Source organism: Oryctolagus cuniculus, chromosome 9 (genome assembly GCF_964237555.1).
Source record: "Oryctolagus cuniculus chromosome 9, mOryCun1.1, whole genome shotgun sequence".
Classification (NCBI taxonomy): domain Eukaryota; kingdom Metazoa; phylum Chordata; class Mammalia; order Lagomorpha; family Leporidae; genus Oryctolagus; species Oryctolagus cuniculus.
The window spans coordinates 11,754,090-11,781,655 of NC_091440.1; the positions used below are offsets into that span (position 1 = coordinate 11,754,090).

Sequence of the window (27,566 nt, forward strand, 5' to 3'; positions counted from 1 at the left end):
GGAGAGACAGAGAGAAAGGTCTTCCTTCTATTGGTTCACTCCCCAATTGGCCGCAAAGGCCAGAGCTGCGCCGATCTGAAGCCAGGAGCCAGGTGCCTCTTCCCAGTCTCCAATGTGGGTTCAGGGGCGCAAGGACTTGGGCCATCTTCTACTGCTTTCCCAGGCCACAGCAGAGAGCTGGATTGGAAGTGGAGCAGCTGGAACTCAAACCAGCACCCATATAGGATGCCGGCACCACAGGCAGAGGATTAACCTACTGCACCACTGCACTGGCCCCACTAGCTCATCTTATTCTGTCTCTTTAATCCCATGTCAGCAGAAGTTTCTTGAAGTCTCATTTTGTGCCAGCCAGCATCAGTGTGCTCTCCTGAACTGGGGAGAGTAATCTCTGAACCAGTGACCAAGAGATGGAACACTTGCTCAAACAGAGAGACTCATACACTCAAGAATTTTTCCCCTTGCCAACTCAATGGCTTCCTGAGAAAAGTAATCCCTAGAAACACACCAACTAGGAACACACCAACCAACGGTTCCAATGAATTGGAAGGGGAGCTTGCCTCTGGGCCATGTCAGCCTCCTCATGGCATCAGGTAGAAAAGCAATGGAGCACTGAATGAGGTGATTGATCAGGACCATCCAGGGCAAGGAGATATGGTATATACAGAGGTCAGGAGGGCATGCAGTTGGAAAACTTCAGTCTGTTATGTCCAGTTGCACAGACAATGTAAGACCACCACACGTTGACGCAGGAGAATCCAGCCAAGGCTCTGGTCCCATGGCAGTGAAGACATGCGTCACTCTAGTAGATCAAGAACCTCCGTCCAGGCAGGTGTTGGCTATTAGAAAAGAGCCAATCATGTAATAGAGTAGTGGAGAAATTCAATAACACTGGCCTTGTGACTGGATTGCATCTCCTTTTTTTTGTGACATTATTATATATGGGATATGTTGGTGATTCCTAAGTTGCAGTTTAACAGTATAGCAAGAGTCCTTCTGCCAGAGAAGGAATAGGTATCCACACAGTTCAGAATTTAAGTTGGATTCAATAACCAGTGGGGCTTCATTTCTTCGTGAGGAAGGAATGAGCACATTTTTAGTTGTTGACAGATGTTACATTCCATTAACTAGGAATACTTTTCCTCCTTTGGAAAGTTAAATAGGAAGAAATGCATGTATATGTTGAACAAGCAATCAATGTGGGAGTTTTTTATGATGTTTTCTTCTTTTTCAGTTATGGAACATTGCTGATTACATGGAGGTTTCTGGGATGCAGAGTTCAACCTCCTACCAGAAAGACGGAAGTTTCAGATTATAGGTGGGATCTGAGATGAGATGGTCCTATGAAAGAATGATACAAGGAAGCAGAATATATTCATGGCTCAATACTGAACATCTAATAGGACAGAGCCTGGAGTACAATGGTGGCAGCAGTGAGTGCCACTAATCGTCCCATCCTGAACAGACTGTTTGGTGACATCATCTTGCTGCCCTGCGTTGGATTTCTTTGTCACTACGCTTTTGCCAAGCCTCCAATTTAGTCTGTGAACTATGTAATATCATTCAGTAAGTTCCTTTTCTGCCTAAGTTAGCTGAACAAGAACACCGATGACTGAGAATTCTTGGGTAGGCAACAATCTGTGAGGCTGGTAGGCAATCTGAACTTGGCCATCCTTCCTACTCCACTCATCCCCATTCCAGGATGTAATTCAACGAGTTATCCAGAATTTGCTAACTTATGGCAGCATTGCTAAGGAACTCTAGTCTCACCTACCTTTGGGACTCTAGCAGATTGTTTCAAAATCTGGAGTGGGTACAAGAGGAATCATTATGGCACTTTATTTTAGTCTCATTCCCATGCCAACCAAATACATTTCTCATCATTTAATTTTCCATGAGCCTCTCCAACAGGAAAAGTTTGCTGTTATCAGAGATGCAGGAACACCTGGTCCTAATCATCTTTTTAAGGTTAAATTAGGAAATTGGTATTCTGTTCGATAAACATCAATATCTTACAATCTCAATGAGCAGGAGGCCCCTCCCTGAGTTCACTGACATGATTTTTCTGATGGCTAAGGCTAAGACCAGACCATGAGCCATGGTGAAGTCATGGAAATGGTTTCATATTGTGAGGCCAGAAGGAAATTTCCCCCTTGGCTTCAAAACTTTTACACAATGACAACAATGAGGTCAAAGTAATGAACTTCTTAGGACAGGAAAGCTGAGTACCCCCATGGTTCAACAGTTACATATAAGCTTCTAATAAAGCACCTCTTATATGTGAATCGCTTTATTTGACATCAGCAATTGCTGCTATGCTTAGCACACTAAAGCAGGATTCTTCTGTATGTCAAAGTCTTCTTTTCACTTGGACCTTTGCTTATCAAAACAAATCGACCGGTGCTGCAGCTCAATAGGCTAATCCTCCACCTTGCGGCGCCGGCACACCAGGTTCTAGTCCCGGTCGGGGCACCGGATTCTGTCCCGGTTGCTCCTCTTCCACGCCAGCTCTCTGCTGTGGCCCGGGAGGGCAGTGGAGCATGGCCCAAGTGCTTGGGCCCTGCACCTGCATGGGAGACCAGGAGAAGCACCTGGCTCCCGGCTTCGGATCAGCGCAGTGCACCGGCCGCAGCGTGCCGGCCACAGTGGCCATTGGAGGGTGAACTAATGGTAAAGGAAGACCTTTTTCTCTGTCTGTCTGTCTCTCTCTCACTGTCCACTCTATCTGTCAAAAATAAAAAATAAAAAAGTAGAAAATCCAAAAAAAAAAAAAAACTTATCAAGTCATCGAGCTCCTGTCATAGAGATGCACAATAGTAGTGAAAAATATGCAACTTGGGAAACCAGAGAACAAAGTCTGTCACCAAAGGTGTAGATCTCAGGGCACTTAAGAAAAAGTAGCCTTTGCCACAGAATGGATGCCCTTTCAGCAGAAAAGGCACTTTTGCTATTGGCCAACACAAGTCAGTTGTGAACTTTGAAAATATATGAGCTCTGCCTCATTTTCATAGTATGTGCCTCTTGTTTCCATGCAAAGCTTCCACATTGAAGGGAACAGACTGAATATGTACTAAATGCCTATGGCATCTATGACTGGGACCATGACAGGTGTTTGATGTACTTTTCTCAAACAATTCTTGCCATTGTCATGTGAGATAATTCTTCGTGTTTTCCTTTCATGAGGGAAATGTGTGTTGGAGATGGTAGCAACATTGCATGAATAGTAAATGACAAAACTATGAGCTGGACTCAAGATCAAGGGATGCAAAAGCCCACCTTATTCATGCTTTTCCCATGGAGTAACAAAACAAGAAGGTGCCACAATAATGACCCTAACAAAACAGTTCCCCTTACTGGTCACTGAGCTTCCTCCATTGCTGCACAGAGCAGTGACACATTCACTCCCAATGGCTTCCAGGCTCTCCATCTGTCAATGCCTTTCTCTTTCTGCAGAATGAAGTTTGACTCTTGACCACAGCCTGCAGGGCCCTGTTAATCTCACCCAACTACAGCTTGGCATTACTTCATCTCACACTGGCTTCATGCACTCTTTTCAGCCACTCAGCTAAATTTACTCTTCCTGGAAGGAAAAAAAGACAGCCTTCTCCATCTCTGTGCATGCCTTACCCTCACCTCTTTCTGGAGCAACTGGCCCTGTGTTCCTTCGGGTGATGATGTGCCTAGCTTAATCTGGGTTTCTACCCCATTGCCATCTTCTGGGAAGGTCTTTCCAGAGGAACTAACTAAGAGCAGCGCCAGCTCTGCACTGTGGCCCACCTGCCTCTCCCATCCTTCACCCCAAGTGATAACACATAGTGTATTTTTCTGCTTTCACCATAAAGTAGAAGTCTCACAAGGGCAGGACTTGCCCCTTTGCTGCACAACTGCCACGGGACCTGGTGTTGCACTGGAAAGGATACAGTCTTGTTATATGCACGATGTTGATTCAAAGGAATGGCAGGATTTTCTTCTGGTCTTACAGCTCTCTCCCAGCCCTGTTTTTGCCAGAGCTATTGCTAATTCTTTTACATGTAACCTTGTTCTTTGGCTTTTAAGAAAAGCCAGCCAGCATCTGCTTTGTGTCTTCTCTTTCTTGGCTGTGTCATGGCCCACGAGGCCACCCCTCTGAGGATCTGTCCTTTCACTGAAGTATCACTTTAGCATTCCTTTTTAAGCTCACTGGGTACTCACAAAAAGGTGCTATTTCTGGATCAAAGGGGATGACGTTTTGGGTTTTTCTGGTACTATATCACATTTGGGCTTTAAACAGTATCCATTTTCCAGTTTCTTCTTTGAAGAACCAAACTACATCAAATTCTCAGATCCATTAGTTACTCCTGAAGTTATCACATAATGGTATACAAGACCTGAGGAAACCTGTACAGTCTTTGCTTTGTCTTTAAATAATGTTTGTTGGGTCTGTAAAAAATACATGGGAACTGGATAAAGAAAGAAGAACATGAGCTCAGAAACCGGACAACCTAGGAAATGTCTCAGGCTCAGCACTACTGACAGTTGTCTTGGTTAACTGCTCATTGCAGGGGCTGCTCTGTATATTATGGGATGTTCTGCTTCTGCCTGGACCTCTACTTCTGAGATGCCAGTAGCACCCCAGTAGCACCCCCACTACCACCCATGTTGGGACAACCATCTCCAGACATTGCCCAATGTCCCCTGGGAAGACGTGGGGTGCAGGGGTCATCCCCAGTTGAGAGCATGTGACCTAGGAGCTCAAGCTCCAATTCTATCACTTACAAGTTGAATGGCATCACACAAAATGACCTTCCTGTGCCACAGTTTCCTCTTCAATGCCATTGGAATCAATGGCACCTTCTTCCTTTGATGGATTATGTGAAGATTGAATGAATAATACATGTAAAGTGCTTATCACAGTGCCTGGCTCATCATAAGCTTTTAGTAAGTGAGGTTTTCTCTGAGTATAGTGCTCCAAAATACAACTCTAGGCTGATGGAGCTCATCTAATGAAAAAGATATCTCTCAAACAGAGCTAAGACTGTCACACAGAGCTTTATGTACAGGGTGAATTATGCAAAGGAACTAAGCCAATGTCTGGCAAAAAAAAAAAAAAATCGCATGAGTCTACAAAGAGAACCATAATAGGTAACACTTTTTTTCTTTTTGACAGGCAGAGTTCGACAGTGAGAGAGACAGAGAGAAAGGTCTTCCTTCTGTTGGTTTACCCCCCAAATGGCCACTATGGCCGGCGCTGTGCAGATCCAAAGCCAGGTGCTTCCTCCTGGTCTCCCATTCAGGTGCAGGGCCCAAGCACTTGGGCCACCCTCCACTGCCCTCCCGGGCCACAGCAGAGAGCTGGACTGGAAGAGGAGCAACCAGGACAGAATCCAGCACCCCAACCGGGACTAGAACCCGGGGTGCCGGCGGCACAGGCCAAGTGAGCCGTGGCGCCGGCCAACACATTTTTTTGAATGCCTACTAGATGCCAGGTTCCTTGCTAAGGGCATCACATATTTTCTCATTTTCTTCTGAAAACAAAGTAGGAAACAGATTATTTTAGTCCCACTTTTCAGGGCAGGGAACTCAGATTTAGGAGCATCAGGTAACTTGTCCAAATTCACCCAGTGACGGAGCCAAGTGAACCCACGCCTGCCCAAGGCTGAAGCCTATGCTTGTGCGTGTTACATCCTCTTAAAGCAAGACAGGGGCATGTTTTGAGATGTACAAACTGAGGCCTAGAGATGTTAGTGACTCGTTTAAATGCAGTCAGAGGCCCAGAAGTTAAGGAATGCTTGCCATTGGCCTGTCGCCTTTGTCATGCCATTTTGTTCCTAAATGTCCATATCCCAGTAAATGTGCCAAGGCCATCACTTCTAAAGCACCACCTGGGGTCTCTTCATTCAAGGGTGTCAGTTGTGAGGCTACAGAGTCCCAGTGTCCCGTTCATATGCAGACAATGCCAAAGGATGCAGAGATGCTGAGGGTTCTCTGCAGCCATTCACATCTCAAGGACAAGGCTAGCTGCCTCTGTCTATAGCCAACCGATGTCTCCAAAGATTACCTGAAGTAGGTCCTTACATTAAAAACCAAACAAGAAGAATTACTTCCAACTGACAATCCACTCCAAAGGACATTTAAGGACGCAAAGCAAGAAGAAACAGGCTACTGCACTGAGGATTTTCACTGCTACTTCTGCAAAAGTAGTCACAAGAAGCTGCTAAAGAAGACTCCCCCTGCATATGCGAACAACACTGCATTTGCACTTGAATGTATCTCCATAAACTCGACCCTGCATATGTCTCTCTGCACTGGAAACTTTTAGGCAAGAATTTTTAAAAATTGCCAAATTTCTGAAATACTTGCTTATCACAATTTCTGGAAGGACTCCCCTCCCCGCTGTGAGCTTTGACACATCATGAACTAATTCTGAGAGTAATATTTTGTATACTCAGGATTTAAGGGACCTATGTAGGTGTAGAAAATTTACATTTAGATATTATTTCTGGATCACTCAGGAGAGGGTAAAGCAAGGATTCAGCCCTGGCACACTGCTACTTGGCATTCCAATATCCAGCCTGTCTATACTTTCTTTCTAATAGAATCTCAAATTTGATCAGGTTTGCCATGTACCCAGCTAAAAATGCCCGTTGAAACGTAAGTGAACTGTTCTGGAAAGCCAATGCTGATCTGATCTAAACACCATTCTCTTCTTTTCCCTCTCCTCTCTCTCCTTTTTTTTTTTTTTTTTTTTTTTTTTGCCTGGAATGCTGACACAACAGGAGTAGGAGCAGTCATGATGTATCTCCAACCAAAGACCAAATCACACACTAAAAATGTAGAAAGAGACTAAGAAAATTCAGCGAGTCTGGCCTGCCACATGTGGCTAGACAGCCTGTGAGAAAGGCTGATACATTTTTTAAGGGTTGGCAGAACATCAAAAGAAGAATGATATTTCATGCCATGTAAAATTACGTGAAGTTCAAATTTCGTTGTCTATAAATAAAGTCGGGTTATTATGTAGTCAAACTCGTTTGTTGTCTACAAGTTGTCTGGGTCTGCTCCAGGGGCAGAATGGGGCAACTACAACAGAGTCTGCACAGCCCACACCATCAAAAATTCTTACTCTGACCTTTTACACAGTTTTCCAACTCCTCCCAAATATCTTTGATCACCCAACTCCAGGCTTTGCTGTCTGAGAAAAACAAACCCTTTGCTTATATAATCCACTATTTTTCAGGTTTTATATCACTTGCAGCCAAAATCAGTCTAATTAGTGTGCAGCTAAATGAGACTCGATGAACTGGAAGAAGAACCAGGGTGGGGCCGGGAGGGGGTAATGAGGATGCTCTGCCAGTGTCAAGGTTATTCATCTCTGTTCCCATCATTTCACAGGGACTTCCAAGCTTTCATTGGAATAGGCTGAAGCTACAAGAGTAGCGAGGAGGGAAAAGGTGAAAACCTTAAAGGACAAACCCCTACAAGACTCTGCAGCCCAGTAGAAAGACAGCACAGAGGAGCAGGTGCAGCCCAACAATAATGTGGCAATGCATTAGCTATCTATTGCTGCAGAACAAGCGCTCCCACTCCACGGCATTTGTCATTGTACACTCCCTGTAACTTGGCAAGATGGGCATGGTGTGGCTGGGCCCTCTGCTCTGGGTCTGGCACCAGCTGTAATCAAGGTGACAGTGGGCTGCAGCCATATCAAGGCACCCCAGGAAAAGGAGCCACATCCAAGCTCACTCACAGGTGGTTCTTGGGATTCTGTGCTTTGCAGCTTGCTGGACTGAGAGCCTCAGCTCTTACTGGCTGTTGGCCATAGGCTGCCCTTTCCATTCCTTGCCATGTGGGCCTCCCTGTAGGGCAGCTCACGGTATGGCAGCTGCTTCATCCCAGTAGGCGAGTGAGAGGACAAGAAAGAGAAGGAGCGAGCAGATGCAAGTCACGGCGAACGGTATAGAGTAGCATGTATGTAGGAGAAACAGGAGCCAAGATCCAACCTAGGACGGAAGGGCCAGAGTTCACAGCTGTGTATTGTCAGTGAACAGAGCATATCTGCTCTTGCCACTCGTGGGAAAGAGGGGTAGCTGTGTGAGATGATAGGTATGTTTATTTGTTCCGCATATGGGAGCCATTTTACCATATGTGTGTGTGTCTTGTAGCTCACTGTACTCGGATACCTTAAATATACACAGTAAAATCCCACATACTAGAAGTGAGTTCTGCAGTCCAGCCCACACACAGAGAGAGAAGGGACTGAGCAAAGAAAGGCCCCGAGCCAGGAAGGGAACACTGGAGGCTGCCAGGGAAACCCAAAGCCCCAGCTGAGTTCCCATTCAAAGCATCCCAGAGTTATTTATCCCTGGGTCATCTTTGCTGTCATTCTTGGGGCCTGTTGTGAAAAGTCAAGGAGGGCCCAGGGACAGTGGAGGACAGTAGGACTCTCCCTGTGTGGAGACCCCCTACCTCCCTCAGACACACGCAGGACCCAATCTACCCTCCCCACTCTGTCCTTCCGAGTTCCACTCCTTAGCTGAACAAGTAAGAACAGAACTCCAACCCTGCCCCTGTAATCCAGACTTCTGGAAAAGCATTTCCCAGGGGTCAGTGTCCACTTTGCCTGTTGTCTTAAAATCGTTTCTTGGGTTTCCCATGATTGGAGGTCAGACACACAGCAGGCTTTCTCCCGAGTGCCTGCCTGCCAGTCAAGGCAGGTCCCTTGGCTTAGCTCTTTCTGACTGCTGCCTTTCAGCTCTCGCTCACTCTCCTTCCTCCTCCAAAAGAGGGCCCCCTCACTTCACGGTCCCTTCTCTCCTCCAGAAGCACTTTCTGGAACAAAGAAGCCCCTGCCAGGCCCCAAGATGCTCAAGTGGCCACTTCTCACCAAACAGGCTTCAAGTAGGTGAGACAGCCGTGGAGGGTCCTGGAGTCACTCTAACATGTACAGCACTGCTTCCATCTTGGCAGACCGCCACTCACCCCTTTGTCTAAGCAGACACTTCATCTTCCCTTTGCAGAGCTGAATCAGAGTTAATCAGCTCCTGAAAAAGTCTCAGGGGATTGCAAACACGGCCATGCCCCACCTGCCCACTTTGTACCATTAAGAACCCTGGGCGTCCCACAAGCTGATCCTTGAGGGTCTTCTAACCACCTAAAATACGAAGTGGCCTGGGCATTGCTGTTGTTACACTACAGCAGCCGAAAGGCAAGCATGAGAAGTGACTGACTCCCTTGCTGTAGCAAAATGTGAATAAATACTTTAGCTTTTCTCATTTGGATCCTCTTTGACTATTTCCACACAAGCAGCCTGAAAGGGCTAAGATGTATTTCGGGAACCCAAAGGAAAGATCTCTATCCAGGGAACATCTGGGTGAGGTCAAGCATGAAAATGCAGTCACCATAAACCATATCCCAGAGTGCCCCCTAAGCCTGAAGCAGCCTCAGAAGAAAGTAAATCAAATCAGGAGTGAGCGTCCAGCCTAGCAGTTAAGACACCCACATCCCACATCAGAGTGCCAGGTTCAATTTCCAGCTCCAGGTCCTGACTCCAGCTTCCTGCTAATAGAGTCCGTGGGAGGCAGAGTGATAACTCAAGTACTTGAGTTTCTGCTACCCACGTGGAAGAACTGCATTGGGAACCAACCTCCTGGCTTTGGGCATTGTTGGCACTTGGTAACAAACCACCAGATGGGAACTCACTTGCTCACTCTGTCTCTCAAGTAGACAGAAAATGATAAGAATTTTAAAAATCTATTCAGCTCCATGAATTCAAGCACTGATTCTTCACCAGAGTACGCTCCTGGCTTAACGCATCCTTGGTAAGTCTCGAAACTTGCCAGTCCCTCTCTTGATAATTCTTCTTGAGCTCTGAATGTTAACTACCCAGTGCATGTACTTTATTTATTCATCCTGTTTTCACAGGTTAAGCAACATATTTTCGAAGGTTTATGCTCCCTCCTTAATTACAGCCTTCATTGATCTTCATCTACGACTACCATCGACCCCCAGTACCTTGGAGAGCATTTTGTCCACTGAGGCATTCTGATGACTAATATTAACCGACTTTCAGAAATCTCTTGTCTTACAAGGATTGGACATAAATGACTCTTGCAAATGCAAACAGCTTTATTAGTTTTTAAAAAGAGAAATCTAAGATTTCTTGCCAGAGTGAGTCAAAATAGTTTCAATATATACTACATTTAGGGGTATTTGGGTTCAGTATTTTCACTAAGGAAGAAGTAAGGAGGCCAGAGCCACGGCTCACTAGGCTAATCCTCCGCCTGTGGGGCCGGCACCCCGGGTTCTAGTCCCAGTCAGGGCACTGGATTCTGTCCTGGTTGCCCCTCTTCCAGGCCAGCTCTCTGCTGTGGCCCGGGAGTGCAGTGGAGGATGGCCCAAGTACTTGGGCCCTGCACCTGCATGGGAGACCAGGAGAAGTACCTGGCTCCTGGCTTCAGATCGGCGCAGTGGGCCGGCTGCAGCACGCCAGCCGTGGTGGCCATTTGGGGGGTGAACCAACGGACAAAGGAAGACCTTTCTCTCTGTCTCTCTCTCTCTCTCACTGTCTACCTCTGCCTGTCAAAAAAAAAAAAAAAAAAAACTAAGGATGCAACAGATCAAATGTTAAATATCACTAGCATTAGAGAACACGAACCCAGGTTGCCCCTTTAGTTGGGATTTCTCTTCACACTCCCAAAACTCAAAGTGCCCTCCTCCCCTTTCTTCCCTGAAACTCTCTTCCCTATGCTTTAACAACAGGCACCACCCATAAAGGTCTGATTATATTAAGGATTTCGTTATGTACAGGCATAGAACATCCAATTGTCAACTTTGGATGACCTCAGCTGAAACCAGCCCCCTCTGTAATGCCTCTGACACAGATGCCAGGTACCATTTGGTCTTAGTCTGCCCTGAACTCCAATCTCCCTCCCTTAACTTAAAGGTCTTTCACCCCAATTGTATGATACCAAGTCAATCTCATACTAACATTAATTCACTGAATTGAGGGAGTGGTGTAGCTGGCCCTTTAGGGCTCCTGATCACAAGACTCAAGAGGTCTTTTACCTCCTCTATAAACAACATCTTGAAGTTCAGTCTTATTTTGGGGGGGGCAGGTTTATCCCAGGAGCCCCAGGTTCTGAGCAAGCAGTAACTACCACCGGCATGTAGCCTTAGACTGATGCACACTTTACCATCATCAGAATTAACAAGTCAATATGATTTTTTTTCTTTTTTTTTTCTTTTCTTCTTTTGTTTTTTTTTTTTTTTCTTTTTCAACAAGTCAATATGATTTTGTCAACTGAGAGAAACGAGCATTGTGAACCAACCAGGGCACTGCACAATGATTTGAACACCCATCTCCCAACCCAACTTCAGTCTGTAAGAAGCCTTATGTTACACATCAAGGAGCCCAGAATTAAGCCATAGCTGCTGAGCTCCTTGCTCTGCCCTCTACAATAAACATCGACTTTATTGCACCACTCTGATGTCAGTGATTGGCTGACTGCCTGTCGGGCAAGCAAACTCAGGTTTTGGAGGCGTTACAACACAACCAAGGTCAGAACCAAAAGTTTAACTTTCAACAAAATTATCTGGCACTGCGTTAGTAGTAGATACTCCAAGGCCAATGGACTGTTGTAGAATGGACTCAAAAGGAAGACTAATTAAGACTTGTCTTGCAATCTTCTCTGTCTCTTCTTTACACCCCCAAAATTGCCATAGGATCGTTTTTCCAATGGAGACTGGCTGAGGAGGCAGATTTGAGTCATTGCATGGCTAGCAATAATGCTTTTCTCCTTTCAACATTCCAGAGTCACAGATTATTTTATTGTGGAAACCTACTTTTTGCATAGCAAATGAATGTTTATTTTGTTCACAGCCAGGTTTTTCCCAATCAGAGGGCCTGCACCCTCCATGCAGTGACTCAGGGACCCAGGAATTTTCTATCTATGGTTCTGCAGAAGAATAAAATATCACACCTGATGCTCTTATTTGAGCAGATTTTGTGTTGACCATTCAGTAACTGCAGACTTCTGTAGACACAGGAATGGCTCAGAAAGGCTGCCTTTTTTTTTTTTTTTTTTTTTGTAAAAGGTTACATCTATAAAGGAAATCTTCACCAATGGATGTAAACTGGTTTCTCTATTGGAAATCCCTCTTTCCACCTAAGAATGTCTTTTCACAAAAAGAGAGCAGACACTGGGGTGAGACAGAGGGTCCCAGAGGGGGCAGTTACTTGGGACACTTCAAAATCTACAAAACAAGAAAGCCTTGCTCACTGTGCATCTCCTTCCCTTAGACTCCCATGGCCTATGTCCCCTCCCTTCCCCCAGGAAACCCTAACCCCCATCTGTTTAGCTGTCTATAAGTGTGGGAGATCCTGTGCCTGACTGGGAGACTGCCTACCTAGCCCATGCAGGAGGTTAAGGGTGCATGGCACACCAGGCCTCCCTGGAAGGTCCCTGTGACCTGACTGCTGGCAGGTGGCAGGAACCCCAGGCATATTTCTCCAACCCTCGCTTCCCTGTTGAAGGGCTTTGTAGTTGTCAATCAGATAAACAGCTCACGGTGTGTCCCAGACCCATAAGGACTACCTGGAAGGCTATGTCGGCTACGTAACCTTCAAGCTGATTGGAGAAGCATAGCGGCACCAATATCAGCTTTATCCTATAGAATTAGTGTTGCCCTGAACTAGCTATGCCCCCTCTGCCTGCCCTTTAAAAACTTGTGGCTGACTGTTAATAAATGGACATGTTCACCGAAACTTGTCTCCGGTGCTTCTTGTCAAAGAACACCATTGCCCACCATCCCAAACGTGTGGACCTCACAGAACAAGTCCACATATAAGCTTCAGCTATCTAACCCTCCTTTGAGACTCATATCTTGTGTATCACTCCCATGCTGTGATTTTTTTCTTCCTGTGCACATTAATAAACGTGCATGTTCTTTTTCCTGTTAATCTGTTGTCAGTTTATTCCATTATCTAAAATTATTTAAACCTCAGAGGGAAAAGAGTATGTAAAACTTGCCTATAGTCTCATCATCTTCAATGCTTATCTGCTTCAATCCAGAGGGGAAAGACCACGGAGGGTTATGTGTAGGAGGTTTTATGGGCCAGGCTGAGAGATATGCATGTGACTTCTAGTACATTCCATCAGCCAATTCTCAGTCACGTGGCCATACAAAACCAACCACGGGGGGCTGGAACATGTGATCTACCTCTGGGCTCAGAGGCAGGAGAGGTAGGTTTGGTTAAGGGCTTCTGTTTCAGCTACACTTTCCAAGGCAAAAAAAATTTGTGTTATGAGGACTGCCTTGCAAATGTCACTCCAGTGCCCAATGGCCGGCTTAGTCTCTGGAAAACATGAACAGGCTGAGGACTAAATTGAATTCTTCATACATCAAAGGGTACAGCAAAGCTCTGGAGAGTCCGGCTTCGCAAACATGAAGGACGGCTAACAAGGAGGGCAGGAACAACACAAGGTCCTGCCAATTTCCCTGCCCTTTCAAAGAGTGTTGGGCTATAATTTTATTGCTTCTAGAAGCATTGCAGCTTTCATGAGCCAGTGAACTAGCTAATTGGCTACAGTAATAACTGGGTCTTGGAAGGTGGCGCTTAGCCAGACAAATATCAAGAAACTGCGATTCCCTGCAGAATGAGCTTTCAAGGGTGAAGGGAGTGTCGTGGATCAACGTGATACCACCATGACAGCTGAGGACAAGGGAGAAAATGACATTTTAGGAAGGGAAAGACTTTCCAAGTGGAAATGGTGCGATGTAAACACTCAGATTCAGAATCGTTAAGACCATAAGCTCCTACGTAGCTGCTTATCTTGCTGCAATATAAAAAAGGAAACAATTTCTTTGCTGACATTCTATGTCTGCCCTTTTTCCCATTCATTTGTTTCAGCTCAAGTAAAGCTGATTAAAAACAAAGATGGAGATTTCAATTCTAATGCAGATCTAGACTGATTTTGACTTATTCACAGGATCTAGCAAAAGGATCCATGCCTTGCTACAGAAATGAGATGTCAAGATGCAAAGAATGCTGCATGCCATCAATAGCTAGCCAATGCCTGTCTCCAGCCATCTCACAGGGGCATCCTTCAAGGGCACTCAAGGTCTGAGCCCACTCATCAGACTGACATCTGCCGAGCTTCATGTCCATTCCTATAGGAGTAGAAGTTGACATCTAGACAGAATTTAAATTTTCCCTGGAGTTCAGCAAAACAAAAGTAAGATATACTTTTAGGTGATTCATAGAAAGATGACTCATAGAGTGAAAATAGTGTAGCAATTTTTTAAATGAGAAAATAAACAAGATATGTGAACGTGGCTCAGAGAGATCCGTTTCCCATTGTAGCTGGCTGCAAATCCGCTCTCAGCTTTCTCCTTGTATTGTTTAACACAGCTTGCTCTGCTCTGCTGCTGACTTTCTCTGCCCACGTAATTTTTGCTCCACCCCTTCTTTTGTCCTGGGTTGCCGAATATTCTAGTTGAATTGCTAAATTATTAGGGCAAATATTTATAGAATTCCTAATATCTAAAAAGACTGTGTGCCTATATTGCCTTCCCCCTACACTTACCTTGTATTATTTGCTATCTTGAAATTCTGTGCCTCCTCTTCCCTTCATTAGCACTGATAAATTGCAGTAGATTATAGTTCAGGTCCTTTTCTGATGGGTTAAGTGCAATAAAATGAACAGAAAAGTAGCAAACAAGGCCTTGGGGTGACATCAACACCCTGTAATGGCTTATTTTTACCTCTAGTATTTTCACCAATTCTGCCTGAAATTCTCCAATTTGGGGTAATGATGCTGAAAGTGTGTTAAGTGAGAATTTGGAATAGAAGCAACAGATGATGCCAATGATGATGATGGTGATGACCATGACAACAGGGTTCTATATGTGTGGAATAGCCCTGTGTGAAGGGCTGGTCAGGGCTAATAGCCCAACAGCTGGGTTTCAATTCAATGCCTCCATTAGTGAAAAGATTAGGTTTTGAGGTTTACAATAGAAAAGAGAAGAGCAACTGTTAAGAGTATATTTCAAAATGAGGAACCCAACACCTGGGTGAAGAAAACCTTCATGCACCACTCTTGAGTGGCACAGGGTTATTTTACATGGAGCATACACTTCTTAGCAATCTCCTTTTGCAACAGAATAAACTAATGTCTTGGAGGCTCCTGGGGCTCAGGGGCTGTCCAGATGGGGTGCCATGTGCATCCAACTATGATGACCACTGCTGGATGAGCAAACTGCAAAAACTTTATGGAAAACGGATTCAAAAGATAAGTTTGGTGCAAATGAATCTGGAAATCCTCACATAATTTTACCACAACATACGTTTTGCACAGCTTTTCGAAATTCCCTGTAGAACACAAGGGGCCCATCTGTTTGTTTTTAGAATATTTTTGTTTCTAAAGGGGCTTTATAAAGAGAAGTTATGGCCTCAATAAAATGTTCACTCTGGAATGGGGGCAATAAGACAATTGAAACTAAGGGAGGGACACAAGCTTGACTCGGCATCTCTCGTCTTCCCCTGCATAGACAACACCCGATGGCACAGAATCCCAACCCTTACTCTCTTGGGTGCTCTCTAATCTGATATTGTATACCCCACTGTGTTTAATTAAGCCCTGCCCAAAGACTCTGGTGCTTCCTAACGCCCTGACCCACTCACCTGTTCAAGCTTTGTTTATGCCCAACCTTGGCTGGGTGACTTTTTACTCTTTTCCTTCCATTAAAACCTGAATACCAAAAACTGAGCCATAAAATCACAATAGCATAATTATGGAGCCCCTAAAGATTCATGCAATTTTTAAATTTTAACAGACACATATCAATTGTACGTATTTCTGGGGTATAGTGTGATAGCTTAATATAAGTATATCCTGTATAATGATCAAATCAGGGTAACTAGCATTTCTACCTCTACAAAAATGTATCATTGTGTTGGGAACCTTGGAACTCCACTCTTTGTTTTTCGTAAATATACAATAAGTCATTGTAAACTGTAGTCATCCTAGTATGCTGGAGAGCACTAGAATTTATTCCTCTTAGTGATATTTTGGTAAATATTACCTCAGACTAATCCCCTCAACCTTCCTAGTCTCTGTCCTACTCTCTACTGCAAAGAAACCAGCATTTTTTAAGCTTCCACATAGGAGAACATGGCACATCCACTTCTCTGTGCCTGACCCATTTCACATAACATAACATCCTCCAGTTCATCGATTTTGCCACAAACGAGAGGATTTCATTCGTTTTATGGCTCAGTAACACTCTATCTTGTCGATATGGGTTTATCTCATTTCTTCACCCATTCATGTGCCATTGGATGCCCAGGCTGAATCCATACCTCGGCTATTGGGAATAGTGCTGCAATAAATGTGGGCATGCAAGCATCACACTGATACACTGATTTCATTTCCTTCAGAAATATACCTAGTAGTGGTGAAACTAGACCATGTGGCATTTCTGTTTTTTTTTTTTTTTTTTGTGGAATTATCATACTGTTTTCCACAGTGGCTATACTGTTACATTCCCAACAATAGTGTATAAGAGCTCTCCTTTCTCCATATCCTTGCCAGCATTTGTATTTTTTTTTCTATTGGAACCAAGCAATTGTTATCTCTAACATCTCATTATGGCTTTCACTTGCATTGCTTTGATGGCGATATTGAGCAATTTTTAATCTATTTTTACTCCTCTCTTGTCCCCTAAGTATGTTCCCTGTAGACCTTATTACTAACTTCTCACTCTTTTCAAGACCCATTCCCACACTCACCTCTCACACTCTAATCTCCTAAATGGACAGACACCTACAAGAGTTTCAATATCCTCCCTCACATCACCACCATCTCTAAGGAAGACTTGAGCTGTTTCTAAGGTTCCCACTGCTGACCTTTGCCCCTGATCCCATCCTCACACTTTCCCTGGGATTTGGCTTCAGAGTCCTTCCTGTCCCACACCTCAAACTTCTCCCTCCTTGATGCCTCCCTGTTCTTAAATAAAAACAAATAAAATGAAATGAAATACAATGTTTTCCGTAAGTACACTTAAGTTGCAGTTTTTTTATTCCACCTCTGACCTAGACACCAAGCCTCCTATCTCACCCCTATCCCACCAACAAAATTATAGTTCATCCTCTCTGAAGAAATTATCTATCCAACATCAATATTTTTTAAATGTTCCTAGGCAAGATTATCAGAACAGTGTATCACCTAATTACTGAGCCTTGATTACTTTCTGAAAATTGAAGTGCAATACACATGCAGCAAAGTGCATAAATCATATGGGAAAAGTTCAATGAATATGTGCAAACTGAACACACTTAGATATCAGAATCCCAACCAAGGAAAAGAATATTACCAGAGTTCCAGCCTTCCCTTTCAGGTCACCTCTCAGTACTACCCAAGGTTTCTCTCCAACAGGTTAACTGCTATCATGACTTCTGAAACCATAGAATCATATTGATGTTTCAAGTCTATATCCTCTATGGAAACATACAGCATGCATATTCCTCCATCTTCTCTCTTCTAACATGTGACTGTGTGTTTGTCTGTGCTGTTGTGTATAGTTGTATTTCATTCATTCGCATTCCTGTAAGTTTTCCATTGTGTGACTATAACTAGAATTGTTTCTGTACTTCCTGTTGATAGACACTTGGGACGCTTTCAGCTCAAGGATTTTATGAATAGTTGTACACACACACACACACACACAAAGGGTACTTGAAAAAGCTTGTGGGAATGTGCATTACTTTTTAATTCCATTTGTCCATGGACTTTTTAAAGTATTCTTTGAACAAATGTACATGTGCATTCCTGTTGGATATGTACCTGCAGCTGGATTTGAAGGCCAGGATATCCATACCTTCTTTTAATAGTACCGATACTGTCAGTTTCCAGAGTGCCAATTTATACTCCCACTAGCATTGCAAGATAATTCTAATTGTTCCACATCCTCATCAACACTTGGTATTTTATTATCTTTTGCCTTATTGGCCTTTTTTAGAGTATGAATCAGTGATTTCAATTTATTTACTTCAATAGCCTTGTATGTCTTCAATTTTTAGCATAATAGACTCCATCTCTCACATCAAACTCAGCCCTTCTCCAGGTATAACGAACACTGGTCTTCAACACTTCTCCTCACTTCTCTTACCTCTCCCAACCTGCAGTCTTTTTCTCTTTCCCTGGTCATATCAATTACTGCAGCTTCAATTGGCTGCTCTGTAAAGATCTTCCCTTAAGTTCTGATTTTTTTTCAAGCCTTGATGATTAGAGCAGTCCTCCATCTTACAATTCATTTATTCACCCATCTATTTGATCCTTTCTTAAGTTTGTGATTGCCTAATAGGGTACCAAGCACTCTGATAGGAAGGAAAGATAAGAATTCTAATTTTAAAAAAAATACCTCTGCCCTCAAATAGCTTACTGTCTCAGGAAGACAAAAAATAAATCAACATTTTTACCATGTTTATGAAATACACAGGATAGGGGTTTAGAGTGGTAGCAGGAGGCATAGAGAAAGTACCAAGAGCAAAGAATTACACAAGAAAACTATGCAAGAAGTTTTCCTTTGTGGTGTGATATCAAAACTAAGTCTAGAAGAATTAGCAGAGATATTTGAGTAAGGAGCATATGGAGATGAGCCTACACATGCAGAAATATGGCTGTCACATTGCATCCAGTGAGACGAGGCAGTTCAGGATGGAAGAAGGTAGGCTATGAGAGAGAAGAGAATCAAAAAAGGAGCCTGGGGGCCGGCATTGGCATCCCATATGGGCACTGGTTCTAGTCCCGGCTGCTCCACTTCCAATCCAGCTCTCTGCTATGGTCTGGGAAAGCAGTAGAAGGTGGCCCAAGTCCTTGGGGCCCTGCACTCATGTGGGAGACTGGGAAGAAGCTTCTGACTCCTGTCTTAGCTCGGCGCAGCTCCAGCCATTGTGGCCATTGAGGAGTGAACCATTGGATGAAGACCTTTCTCTCTGTCTCTCCCTCTCTGCCTCTCCTTCTCTCTGTTAACTCTGACTTTCAAATAAATAAATGAGTCTTTAAAATAATAGAGGAGGCTGGAAACATATACTAGGGGTCTCTATACCTTGCTAGTAAATGATTCAGTCAATAAAACAAGCAATTCTGAATGTATCAGGGTAATATTATTCAATATACTGAAAATATGTCTGAGTAAGGGATCCTACTTCAGTAGCAAAAATAAGGCAGCCATATGTCCTAGCTTTTCCAGAAGTCTATCAATTTAAAACATTTTGCCTTATCAGCTCATGTATCAGAACATAACCTAATTTTGGATCAGGCAGGTTTTATTTCCATAACCTTAGACCATCCCACACACCACATTGTTTTCCAAATCAGTGTTGACATTGTTTCTGGGTGGTATTGTATCAGAAAATCATCCTGACATGTAAGCTTGCAATTCATTCTTAGGAATGTTCAAATGCACAACTCCAATTACAGGAAAAACCAAAAACCTGAGCTACAGACAATGAAAATATTCTTCCCATGACTACATTTCTTTAGTATTAGGTTGTAGCCTGGAGGCTTAAGAATTAATATTTTGTTGCCGGCGCCGCGGCTCACTAGGCTAATCCTCTGCCTAGCGGCGCCGGCACACCGGGTTCTAGTCCCGGTCAGGGCGCCGGATTCTGTCCCGGTTGCCCCTCTTCCAGGCCAGCTCTCTGCTGTGGCCAGGGAGTGCAGTGGAGGATGGCCCAGGTGCTTGGGCCCTGCACCCCATGGGAGACCAGGAAAAGCACCTGGCTCCTGGCTCCTGCCATCGGATCAGCGGGGTGCGCCGGCCGCAGCGCGCCGGCCGGGGCGGCCATTGGAGGGTGAACCAACGGCAAAGGAAGACCTTTCTCTCTGTCTCTCTCTCTCACTGTCCACTCTGCCTGTCAAAAAATAAAAAAAAAAGAATTAATATTTTGTTGTTATCTTGCCTCTAATTAAGCTTGTTTACTTTTTACTAAAGTAACTTTTTACTAAAGTATTGTGGACTTAGCTAAATAAATAGCAGAAAATTTGGCTTCTTTTGCCAATTCACTGATATATAAGGGCTTTGGCTAATTCATTGTCTATAAGCAGTCAAATGTCAAGAAACCCAATCCAGTCACAGGGAATATAAAGGTCCAGCATCGTGCCAAAGTGAGCTAACCTGCTGTCTGGGACGCCAGCATCCCTTCTCAGAGACCCAGTTCGAGTCCCAGCTGTTCTGCTTCCAATCGAGCTCCCCTACCCCAGTGCTCCTGGGAAGGCAGCAAAAGACAGCCCAGGTATGGGAGCCCTTGCCCCCCACGTGGGAGACCTGCATGAAGTTGCTGGGTCCTGGTTTTGGCCTGACCTAGTCCCACCTTTGTGGCCATTAAGAAAGTGAACCACAGGATGGAAGATCGCTTGCTCGCTTGCTCGCTCTGTCTCTCTCTCTCGTCTCTCTCCCCCCAAAGAGGAATTTAAGAGGAATCCAAATGCCAGGATTCCCCAAGAATGATGAGCAGAGCAGGTCCAGCTCACGCCTGCCGCAACCGCCCTCCCCAACACTCCTGTCCCCGGTGTCTTCTTGCAGGCTCCGACTGTTCCAGCGCCTCCCCCGCCAGCCTCCTCCACTCCCCTCTCCTAGCTCCTTATTATGACAAAGGTCCTAGTTCTTGGCTTCCTCAGGATGTGCCTCTGCCTGTTTCCTGAATTCTCCATCACAACAGACAAGTGGAAAACGTTTCCATCTCTCTCCCACTGCTGGCTTCTATTCCTCTACTCGCTCTCCTAACTGGGGTCAGGACACACTCCCTACACACACACACCTTGGCACATGAGACTACAGCAACTGCAGGCCACAGAAACTAGGGGGAACTCCCCTCTCCCTCCTCTGAAGCAGGCCATAAAGCTTCTCTTGGGCTTCCCTGGGGAGTAGATCATGAGCGTCTCATTCCAGAGGAACAAGGTCAGAAAAGCAATGTCTTTGCCCCTGGGAACACCAAAGCACAGAGGGGAACCTGAACACTCAGTCCTTGCCACGTACACCTCTTTTGTTACCGTCAGATCACACCCTGCTGGCCTCCAATCCTGCTTCTGCATGACTGTCCATCACAATGCGTTGTTACCACAATCATGTTACCACCTGGTCCGGCATCCCGCTTCTCAGGTTTATCCAAAAAAAAAAAAAAAAAAAAAGATAGCAGGCTCTCAAACAGAGAGTTGTACACCACTGTTCATAGCTTTGTTCCCAGTGGCCAGAATGTGGAAAAGTCCCGAACGTCTACTGAGAAATGAACAGGTAAGTAAAAATATGTTACTGACATCTATTGGAATATCACTCAGTCACAAAAGAAAGGAAATTCTAACATGTGCTACAACTTGGATGAACCTTGAAAGCATTATGCTGAGTGAAAGAGACCAGCCACAAAGAACAAATATGTGAGGTAGCTAGGACAGGCAATGATGGACAAAAGTGGAATAGTAGTTACTAGGCCTGAGGAAGGAAGAGGTGTGAAATTACTGTTCAGATGGGCACAGTTTCATTTTGGGAAGACAAAGAACTTCTACAGATGGATAGCAGTGATTGGGAATGTACTCAATGCCACTGAATTGGACACATAAAAATGGCTAAAATGGTAAAATTGTCTTCACACAATAAAATAAAGTTGTTTTTTAAAAAAAATAGCTAGTGAGAAAGAGAAGGAAGGTTGTTGATAGTCTCCTGATGGTACAGAAAACTTTTGGTGGGAGTGAAATGCGGTGTTGACCCAAAGTCTCTGTTGGGTCTATTCTTCATTACTGCCACTAGAATATCTGAGAGGAACTTCTTAAGAGGCAAAGAGAGGAGCTGGCTCATGGTCCAAGACCTGGTGGCCCTACCGGGCTGGCAATGGTGGGACGTGTGTAGAAGAATGCTCACATGACAAGCCAGCTGGCGGAGACACAGAGAGCACACTCTTCCTCTACCCCCTCTGTGGGCTCTCGTCATAAATCCATTGTGAGTATAGCATGGGCAACCTAATCAAATCCAATCACTGCCAGTCACCAAGAATCCTCCAGCTACTAGGATTAATCCATTAACCATTACATGAAACTTTGAGCTTGAAACATCTACATGGGGTTGGGGAGCCAAATCATGCTCTGGGCACAGCAGTGAGAACGCTGCTTAGCTATTGTGAAAACATCTGAAAATGTTGATCGTCACCTATGACAACATATAACCTCCTTATTCATAATTTATTTCACTGGTGATCGTTTCCATACTGGTGTGTTTTTCAATCACTTTTGTTCACATTTATAACAGGTTTCCGAAGTGTAACATTCTGGAAGAAACTTAGAGGAATGATGTAAATAGTATTTTGCCTCCATTTCCATCCACAACTGCAAAAATTCAACCCCTTCTGGAAACATACTCCAAAGTGCCTGCCACTAGAATTCTTGGTTTCGCTCATCAGAACTTATAACCATCATTTTCCTCCCTTTATATTCCAGCTGTTGGAGTGATAACATCTATAGCTATAGAACCTACCTGTGTTCCCATTCCACATGTTCCATGGAAGCAAGACGTCCTCTCCTGGCTCACTGTTCCCTGTGAAAGAAGATGCGCTGTTTGTGCAGGCAGAGTTGTGAAATTCCAAGGCTTCTGTATGTGACACTGGATTCTCCCTTGAGTGGATCGTCTCATTCTTTGCTCTTAAATGTGATCTGCCACAGACCATCTTAACTGTGAAAAGAACATTGAAAGATTTCCTTTTTATGTTCAGTCTTCGATAGAACCTTAGTAAAAAACAAGTTGGAAAGCCCAGAGTTGATCTTTATTGCACAAGTATAGATTCCACTAATCATAATAAATGTGAAGTCCTATATGAATGTGAATAGGTTACAAACCATTTCCTGGGAAGGAAATTAGAGGCAAATACTTTATAGCAACTCATAATTCCTTGATCTAAATCTTCACCTCCCAGTATATTCCAGACTAATATGATTATTTCCAAATGCTACAAAGAGAATGTCTATTTTTATTTTCTTACAGCAAGTCATAAGCTTCTCTAGAATCACTTGGCAGGCAATCATTATAAATAAGTTCAACTTAATAAGAAACAGAGAAGTTTAAATGAATTTTAAAAGAATTCTGTGTAAAATATATTACACACTTCTGCACACAAATCTTACACACAAGTGGAGGAGAAATAGAACTGGGAAAGACTAATGGATTCAGTGACTATGTCACAGTACCTCTGACACCATCCTTTCAGGATGAGGAGAATGGATTAAAAATACTATGCAGCAAATGAGAAATGGGGACGAAAGAAAGGTTAGTGGTACCTAAACTTTTTTTTTTCAGAATTGACTTTTAATATGATTTAATTGCTGCATCTTTTTTTGTGTGTGTGCTTTCAAACTTTTATTTAATGAATATAAATTTCCAAAGTACAGCTTATGGATTACAATGGCTTCCCCCCCATAACGTCCCTCCCACCCACAACCCTCCCCTTTCCCACTCCCTCCCCCCTTCCATTCATATCAATTCATTTTCAATTCTCTTTATATACAGAAGATCAGTTTAGCATACATTAAGTAAAGATTTCAACAGTTTGCTCCCACACAGAAACATAAAGTGAAAAATACTGTTTGAGTACTAGTTATAGCATTAAATCTCAATGTACAGCACACTAAGGACAAAGATCCTACATGAGGAGTAAGTGCACCTAAACTTTTAAGATTTAAGCTCCAGATGGGTCCAGTTTAAACGTTAATAAAAACAGTCAAGTACTCACTTAAGAATCTAAGGACAAAAAGAGGTTTCTTTTTGTGGAATAATAATAATAATACATAGAATACCAGTAGAATGAAAGGAAGCAACAAAGTAGCAAAAATGCAGTAAAGATGTACAAAGTGGCCAAAGATTAAGTGAATAACTAACTCTCCTTCACTCCTCTGCGATTCTTATTAGCAAGTCCTATCCATTCGATCAACTTTACATTTTAATCAAAGTTTCTATCACCTCTCAATCACTATTGCTCAAAACTTCACAGTTTAGGGACCATTGTAGTGGTATAGTAGGTAAAGCCATCTTCTGCAATGTCAGCATCCCATATGGGAGCTGGTTCCAGTCCTGGCTGCTCCACTTCCAATGCCGCTGCCTGCTAATGCATCTTGAAAGCAACAGATGATGGCCCAAGTCCTTGGGCCCCCACTACTCATGTGGGAGACCCAGAAGAAGCTCCTGACTCCTGGCTTTGGTCTGGTCCATCACTGGGCATTGCAGCCATTTAGAGAGTGAACCAGCAGATGAAGATCTCTCTTTGTCTCTCTCTAACTCCACCTTTCAACTAAAATAAGCTTTACAAAATAGATATTGCAGTTTATAATTTTTACCACTGCACCTCATCTAGCAAGTCAACAATTCTTGCCAATAATTCCAAGAGGTTCTGAAACACAGCCCTTTCTTAAGTATCACTGGCCAGTTTCAATCCCTTCCTACTTTTCTCTCAGTTACTAAAATAGCTATTAATTCTGTCTTTACTAATTTTCTTCCTAATTTAAGTGATTTTATAAACATTTTTACTAATTTTTGGAGACATAATTTGCATATATTTAAATATATAATTGAATGAACTTTGACATAAACACCCAAGGGTTAACTCAGTCAACACATGGAACTAACTACCCTGTCTTTTTCTCTCTACTCCTTTGAGTCCCAGGAAAGCAATAATCTGCTTTCTGTCACTACACAAAAGTGTTCTCTTTCTATCATTTTATGTAAATGGAGTCACCTAGAATATGCTGTGTGTGAAACACTGCCAAACTGAAAGGGAGCTCCTGGTGGCCTCCTGTGTGCCCACTATTTTTATGGATCGACATAAACTTTCTGGAGCTCCAGTAGAAATGCTATGTTCCACTAAGTTAGAAAAAAAAATCCCCTTTTATCAGATAATGGAGATAATATCACGCTATGAATGTGTGGGAGGACATGAGAGGGCCAGCAGATGGTTTTAACTCAGCTGTTGTCATTGGGATGGGACACCGTGGGAGACGCTGTCACGAATTATCTGCAGTGGGTGGAAGGTGAAGGTATGTTGATGGATTATAAGGGAATTTTCAAAAGGCAAATAGACTGGAAACTTATCTGCTGCCAGAAAGAAAGAAAACAAAATAACCACCACCAAAAAAAAGTACAACTGGGGGAGGAGGTCAACCTGCCAGCGAGACACACACGTGCACTCACATACACGCGAAGGGCGGGAGTTGAGGACTCAGCAAGAGATAAACCGCAATCTGCTTTCTTTTTCTGCCTAAAAGCATGCAAGGCCTCCTGGAGGATCTCAGTACTCCAGATTCTAGAATGCATGTGCTTCCCTGGACCCCTCAGAAATAGCAAAAATACACAAGATCAAAACCTCAGGGATGATGAAAGACACCACACCCCTGGTCAGTGAGCAGCTCATCCAGAGACCCTCCCCATGTCATAGCAAAGTGAGAGAAGGCAAACACCTTTCTAGAAATCATGACTAGGCTTAACTAGGCATGTTTTAGTTTATCCATCACCTACTCACTTACTGCCTTAGAATAGTCTAGGAAGCTGGATGTTGGCTTGGAAAGATCACGGGTTTTGGTATCAGAAAGACCTGGATTCGAGTTCTAGATCTGAATGTACAAGCGAGACTGTATCGTCATCTACATCGACTAAACTCAATTTAGCCATTCATAAGTGCAAGCTAAATTATGTCTACTTGGTAGGATTCTTGAGAGCAATAAAGAAATTCAGATTCGTTCCTTGTGCCCCAGCTTCTCCTCGCTCTAATGAGAATGTTCTCTGGGAATGTCATGCCTTTTGATACATCACAAATTCCTAAGTCACAAGCAGAGAGGTTTAGCCATATTTCATAAACTTCAGAAAATATCTAATTCAACGCATATGTATTTTTGCCTGAGCTTCTAAGACACCCTGAGATTAAAAAATAAATTCACAATTTGGGTCCATTTATTTTCTTCCTAACCAGATAATAGCTTCCATTTTCTACATTTTTGTAAATATGCCAGCACCAAACTAAATACTTTAATCATCATAATATCCCCAGGTATCATTGCCATTTCATTTTATACACACAAGAGTAGGGCTGCATAATTTTCCTAGGGGATGTAATTTCAAAGCCTGTTGTTTTCAATATAATGCTTTTATTATATACTTTCCAATTTCTGACTTACAGTCTGTGTGTGTGTGTGTGTGTGTATGTGTGACACGCACAATCCCTGTCTCTCCTTTTTAAAGACTTTTTTAAAAGTTTATTTATTTGAAAGACAGTGTAACAGAGGAGTGGGGAGCAGAGAGATAAAGAGATCTTCCATCCACTGGTTCACTCCTCAAATGCCTGTAACAGACAGAGCTGAGCCAAGCTGAAGCCAGGAGCCAAGAACTCCAATAGGATCTCCCACCTGAGTGGCAGAAACACAAGTACTTAGGCCATCATCATCTGATGCCTCCCAGGCACATTAGTGGGAAGCTGGATCAGAAGCTGAGTAACCAAGACTCCGTCTGGTCAAGCGCTGGTTTAATCTACAGTGACATGACACCCACCTCTTGACTTATATTTTTAAAAGATTATTGTTACTATGACTTTTACTGTGTAGTGTTGAAATCCTGTTGGAAAATTTAAGTAAAATCAATTACAAATAAATATTTCCAAGACCAAGGATTTATCAGAAACCAACAAATCAAACTTGGGGCAGGGGAACAAGACAATGAATGGACCAGCCCTGGATAATAGTAGCATTTATATGAAAATACAACTTATAGATACAATTCCCAAATGCCTGATGTTCACTCCACAAACTGTCTTATTTATGGAAAATAATGTAGGACCAACTTTCCTAGCCAAAATAGTATGTATGGTTCATATCAGATGCCTAGGAAAGAGATCATAGAAAAGAGACTTGAGATTGGAGGGGCCGGTGCTGAGCCGAAGTGGGTTAATGCCTTGGCCTGAAGCACCGGCATCCCATATGGGCACCAGTTCGAGATCTGGCTGCTCCACTTCTGATCCAGCTCTCTGCTATGGCCTGGGAAAGCAATAGAGGATGGCCCAAGTCCTTGGGCCCCTGCACCCATGTAGGAGACCCAGAAGAAGCTCCCGGCTTCAGATCGGCACAGCTCTGGCTGTTGTGGCCATCTGGGGATTGATATGGAAGACCTCTCTCTCTGGCTCTCCTTCTCTCTCTCTGTAACTCTTTCAAATTAATAAATAAATATTAAATAAAAAAAATAAAGATTGGAAATAGCTCCAAGATTCTGTCTTGTGCTATGGTACTACCTAGAAAGTTGATCTGCCTTATCTGTACTCTTCCTTGAGTGATACCAAAAATGGTATAACCTCACTTCTTCAGCTTAAGACCCTGAATCCTTCTGAAATACTAGTAGTCCCGGGAAGGCTGAGAAAGTTCATTCATCACTGCAAATTTCATTGTGATCACGTTCTCTCCCTCATAACAGCAGGACCAAAAGAAGGAATGACTGATTTTCTGCCTCATTGGATAAAGAGGGAAGAACCTCTTCGCAGCTCCCTGGAGTAAGCTTGGGAACACCTTTTGTACTGGTCC

At 43.5% G+C, this 27,566-nt stretch overlaps 1 long non-coding RNA gene across 1 annotated transcript in view; it reads right to left on the reverse strand.

Moving 5' to 3' along the window:
• The window catches only part of LOC138843753 (uncharacterized), an 87,796-nt gene that overhangs the window by 51,000 nt on the left and 9,230 nt on the right, over nucleotides 1–27,566 (reverse strand). Inside the window, exon 2 of the long non-coding RNA XR_011378716.1 lies at nucleotides 22,498–22,692. This is a non-coding gene — a long non-coding RNA (uncharacterized lncRNA). The remainder of the gene's footprint in view (nucleotides 1–22,497; nucleotides 22,693–27,566) is intronic.